Source organism: Oncorhynchus masou, chromosome 7 (genome assembly GCF_036934945.1).
Source record: "Oncorhynchus masou masou isolate Uvic2021 chromosome 7, UVic_Omas_1.1, whole genome shotgun sequence".
Classification (NCBI taxonomy): Eukaryota; Metazoa; Chordata; class Actinopteri; order Salmoniformes; family Salmonidae; genus Oncorhynchus; species Oncorhynchus masou.
The window spans coordinates 27339798-27345797 of record NC_088218.1 but is presented as its reverse complement, the minus strand read 5'-3'; positions in this window follow the sequence as shown (position 1 = coordinate 27345797).

Below are 6000 nucleotides of genomic sequence, written 5' to 3'. Positions count from 1 at the left end.
AAATTGGTCATTAAATGTTATCTGATCTTCATCTAAGCCAACATAATAGACATGCAGTCTGCTCAAACTAATAACACACAAGCAATTATGTTTTCATGTCTTTTGTTGAACACTGTGTAAACATTCACGGTGCAGGGTGGAACAAATATGTGAAACCTTGGATTTAATAACTGGTTGACCCTCTGGCAGCAATAACCTCATCCAAATGTTTTCTATAGTTGCGGATCAGACCTGCACAACGGTCAGAAGGAATTTTGGACCATTCCTCTTTACAAAACTGTTTCAGTTCAGCAATTTTCTTGGGATGTCTGGTGTGAACCACTCTCTCTTGGTCATGCCACAGCATCTCAATCGGGGTTGAGGTCAGGACTCTGACTGGGCCACTCCAGAAGGTGTATTTTCTTCTGTTGAAGCCATTCTGTTGTTGATTTACTTCTGTGCTTTAGATCGTTGTCCGATTTCATCACTCAACTTCTGTTGAGCTTCAATTGGCGGACAGGTAGCCTTACATTCTCCAGCAAAATGTCTTGATAAACTTTGGAATTCATTTTTCCGTCAATGATAGCAATCAGTCCAGGCCCTGAGGCAGCAAAAAGGTCCCAAACCATGATGCTCCCTCCACCATACTTTACAGCAAGGATGAGGTGTTGATGTTGGGTGTGCTGTGCTTTTTTCCCTCCCCACTCCCTTCCAAACAACTCAACTTTAGTTTCATCTGTCCACAGAATAATTTGGAACATCCAGGTGGACAGCAGTGGCTTCTTTTGTGGTGTCCTCCCATGAGCACCATTCTTGTTTAGTGTTTTACGTATCATAGACTTGTCAACAGAGTTGTTAGCATGTTCCATAGATTTCTGTAAATCTTTAGTTGACACTAGGATTCTTCTTCACCTTACTGAGCATTCTGCGTTGTGCTCTTGCAGTCATCTTTGCAGGACGGCCGCTCCTAGGGAGAGTAGCAACAGTGCTGAACTTTCTCCATTTATAGACAATTTGTATAACCGTGGACGGATAATTTTGTAACCCTTTCCAGCTTTATGCAAGTCAACAATTCTTAATCTTAGGTCTTCTGAGATCACTTTTGTTCGAGGCATGGTTCACATCAGGCAATGCTTCTTGTGAAACTCAAATCCAGGTCAGCTGACTCCTGACTCCATGTAGTTTTTGGAGAAGTCATTAGCCTCGGAGTTTCACATACTTTTTCAGACCCAGACTGAATGTTTAAATGATGTATTCAACCCGATGTATTCAACCCGATTGAGATGCTTTTGCATGATCAAGAAAAATACAGGAACTTGTGTATTATTAGTTTAAGCACACTGTGTTTGTCTATTGTTGTGACTTGGATAGCCATGTTATTTACTTGTGTATTTATTCCTCATGTCACTATTTACTTTTTCTTTAAAAAAATCTTTATCTTTATGAGAAAAGGACCCTAACTCTGTTCGTCTACATGTGTGAGAAAAGGACTGAGCCACGAATAGTCAGCAAAACCCAGAAGATAAGCATTTCGGTGTATTTAATAAACTGTCCTTTACAAAAAAAATGGCAAATCAAAAGGTGGTAGGAATAGCACACAAGAGATACTGTTTTGACAAAGAACACATATGGCAAATAAAATGTTATTTTAATTTGCACAAGCATTAGTGACCAAAACCCGGAACAACCCTGGCCAAATCCTGACACATATGGCAAATAAAATGTTATTTTATTTGAAAGTTAGAGGGCGATTGTGATAGAGGGAAGGAAAGAGAGAGAGATTGACTGCAATGAAGGGAATGAGTCAGACATAGAGAGGGGGAAAAGGGGAGGATAATTAGCCACAGTCTAGCAAGCTTGACAGATCAGTTAGACTCCTCTCCTCTAACTGGCCACTTAATTACTCCACCATTCTGTTTTTCTTTCCTCTTCCCTCATTCTTTCTATTTCTCACTTTCCCTTTTTCCTTTTCTCTCTCTCTTTGTCTCTGCCTCTCTTTCTCCCTCTCCTCTCCCTGCTCGACTACAGCAGCATAATCTGAACGCTCCATATTCTACTGACATGTGTAATGGAAGACTAAGTCGAGCTGGCAACAGCGTAACATGATCAACTTATTCTGGTTGGAATTGACTGTATGATAGTTTAGTTACACCACATGGTCCTGTGTTCCAACCACACACACATTTACAGACTTACAACACAAGCTTGCGAAACGCACCCATTCATTGATTCATTCATGCATATGGACACACAGCTTTGCCGACACGCACTCAAACCCGCTCAGTGGTTTTGCTGCGAAGACTTTTTGTAACCTAGCAACACTCCAGTCTAAAATCCAATGCTGCTGAATTATAGTGTGTGTGTGTGTGTGTGTGTGTTTTGATGCGCACATGTTCAGTAGTGATGTGTCCTCCTCACCTGTCAGAGAGGAGCAAGTTGACTCTTGAGTGTCTACATAATTTAGCGCCCGGAAATGTTTTTATTAGGACTTCGATGGCAGGTGCGTCCATGGATGGGTGTCACATTTGATTACAGCGACACTAGGGGCGGACCTGTGGAGAAAAACGCTTGTCAAATATTATTAGAGAAAAGGTCATCTAGTCTCTCCACAGACCAGGGAAAGGGAGGAGAGGGAGGAAAGAGGGAACAAAAAAATAGTCACCTCGTATTTCAATGTAGTTAAATAAGAAATATGAACGTCGGAATACAGAATGTACATTTGAAGTCAGTCTACATACACTTAGGTTGGAGTCAATAAACTCGTTTTTCAACCACTCCACAAATTTCTTGTTAACAAACTATAGTTTTGGCAAGTCGGTTAGGACATCTACATTTCTCCAACAATTATTGTTTACAGACAGATTATTAGTTAACCCCACGGGTCAGAAGTTTACATACACTAAGTTGACTGTGCCTTTAAACAGCTTAAGACATTCCAGAAAATGATGTAATGGCTTTAGAAGCTTCTGATAAGCTAATTGACATAATTGGAGTCAGTTGGAGGTGTACCTGTGGATGTATTTCAAGGCCTACCTTCAAACTCAGTGCCTCTTTGCTTGACAATATGGGAAAATCAAAAGAAATCAGCCAAGACTTCAGAAAAACACTTGTAGACCTCCACTAGTCTGGTTCATACTTGGGAGCAATTTGCAAACGCCTGAAGAAACCACGTTCATCTGTACAAACAATAGTCCGCAAGTACAAACACTTTGGGACCAAGCAGCCGTCATACTGCTCAGGAAGGAGACGCGTTTTGTCTCCTCAAGATGAACGTACTTTGGTGTGAAGTGCAAATCAATCCCAGAACAACAGCAAAGGACCTTGTGAAGATGCTGGAGGAAGCAGGTACAAAAGTATCTATAGCCACAGTAAAACGAGTCCTATATTAACACAACCTGAAAGGCCGCTCTGCAAGGGAGAAGCCACTGCTCCAAAACCGCCATAAAAAAGCCAGACTATGGTTTGCTGCTGGAGGGACTGGTGCACTTCACAAAATAGATGGCATCACGAGGAATGGAAATTATGTGGATTTATTGAAGCAGCATCTCAAGACGTTAAAGCTTGGTCGCAAATGGGTCTTCCAAATGGACAATGACCCCAAGCATACTTCCAAAGATGTGGCAAAATGGCTTAAGGTCAAGGCGTTAGTGGCCATCACAAAGCCCTGACCTCAATCCCATAGAAAATTAGTGGGCAGAATTGAAAAAGCGTGTGTGAGCAAGGAGGCCTACAAACCTGACTCAGTTACACCAGCTCTGTCAGGAGGAATGGGACAAAATTTACCCAACTTATTGTGGGACGCTTGTGGAAGGCTACCGAAAAGATTTGACCCAAGTTAAACAATTTTAAAGGCAATGCTACCATATGCTAATTGAGTGCATGTAAACTTCTGTCCCACTGGGAATGTGATGACAGAAATAAAAGCTGAAATAAATCACTCTACTATTAGTCTGACATTTCACATTCTTAAAATAAAGTGGTGATCCTAACTGACCTAAGATAGGATTTTTTTTACTAGGATTAAATGTCAGGAATTGTGAAAAACTGAGTTTAAAAGTATTTGGCTAAGGTGTATTTTAACATCCAACTTCAACTATATATAGCCCTAATCCTAAACACTAGTCCATCTGCAACCTATAAGGACAGTATGCACTAGTGGTTTCAGTAGGAAAGACGGGGTGATGGTGTGGTTGGAGTTCTCCAGAACTATGCTGACCGACTTGTTGAACCATTGCCCTCTCAGCCACCATAATTGCAACGTTCCTCAGCGGATGATCAACACAGCACCAATTCGGTTTACTTAAACTTTCCTTCGTTCTGTCCTGTCTTTTCTTTGATGTGGCCAGTCAGAGACAGTCCGAGTCCCGGTGGCCCTAGTTCAATGGCCAAGTCTCCCTAATTAGCCCTCCTGAGGTTGGACACATACACACACAGGTTTGACAAACATCCCTGAGACCAAAGGGAATGGAAGGTTCTGAAAGTTCTGGCTCCCACATCCCTCCCCCTGGATAAGAGGAAAAATAAATATCTTTACCCTTTACTGAACTTTCCACTGGTGCTCTGGGCTCTGGGTGGCAAACGATGGGAAATTAGCTTCTGATGACAACCTGGTTTCGATGTGCACACACACACACACACACACACGTGCCTGCATAGACATGGTGCATTTGTGTGTACCTGACCTCAAAGGCCAGCTGAATCACCAATTCTCTAATCTTAGTATTTCTGCTTTTTGCCTGAAGTGTATGCTTAATGGAGGAGTTATAACCTCCCACATTATTCTGAAATGTTTGTATTCTGTTAAACAGTTGACTGAAGTAAAGAACCCTCTGCCCAGTTCCCACTCGGGTTAAATATTATCCCGGGATTTGACAATTGTTCCATCCTGAGAATAAATCACTTTTCTCCCAGATAACCTGGTATTTCCTGCCAAAACTGGAATTGTCCTTCAATTGTAAAGCATATGAATAGGCTGATGTCCAGATTTGATTAGAGCTTTGATCGAAATTCAAGCCTGACGCTACCTGAGCCTTATGAGCCCTACATTAGACATTTAATGAGGCCTTTAATGAGGCCAAGCCCAAATGATTGTGCCATTATCCAATACATATATTATATATGGCTACTGCACATTACACACAACAGGAAAAACCTAAAAGCCCATAGATGGAGCAAGCTATATGTTCTCTTGGGTAAACATATTTTTTATTAGGTCCAGGAGTGTCTCTCTCTATATATATATATATATATATATATATATATACATATACAGTGCCTTGCGAAAGTATTCGGCCCCCTTGAACTTTGCGACCTTTTGCCACATTTCAGGCTTCAAACATAAAGATATAAAACTGTATTTATTTGTGAAGAATCAACAACAAGTGGGACACAATCATGAAGTGGAACGACATTTATTGGATATTTCAAACTTTTTTAACAAATCAAAAACTGAAAAATTGGGCGTGCAAAATTATTCAGCCCCTTTACTTTCAGTGCAGCAAACTCTCTCCAGAAGTTCAGTGAGGATCTCTGAATGATCCAATGTTGACCTAAATGACTAATGATGATAAATACAATCCACCTGTGTGTAATCAAGTCTCCGTATAAATGCACCTGCACTGTGATAGTCTCAGAGGTCCGTTAAAAGCGCAGAGAGCATCATGAAGAACAAGGAACACACCAGGCAGGTCCGAGATACTGTTGTGAAGAAGTTTAAAGCCGGATTTGGATACAAAAAGATTTCCCAAGCTTTAAACATCCCAAGGAGCACTGTGCAAGCGATAATGTTGAAATGGAAGGAGTATCAGACCACTGCAAATCTACCAAGACCTGGCCGTCCCTCTAAACTTTCAGCTCATACAAGGAGAAGACTGATCAGAGATGCAGCCAAGAGGCCCATGATCACTCTGGATGAACTGCAGAGATCTACAGCTGAGGTGGGAGACTCTGTCCATAGGATAACAATCAGCCGTATATTGCACAAATCTGGCCTTTATGGAAGAGTGTCAAGAAGAAAGCCAT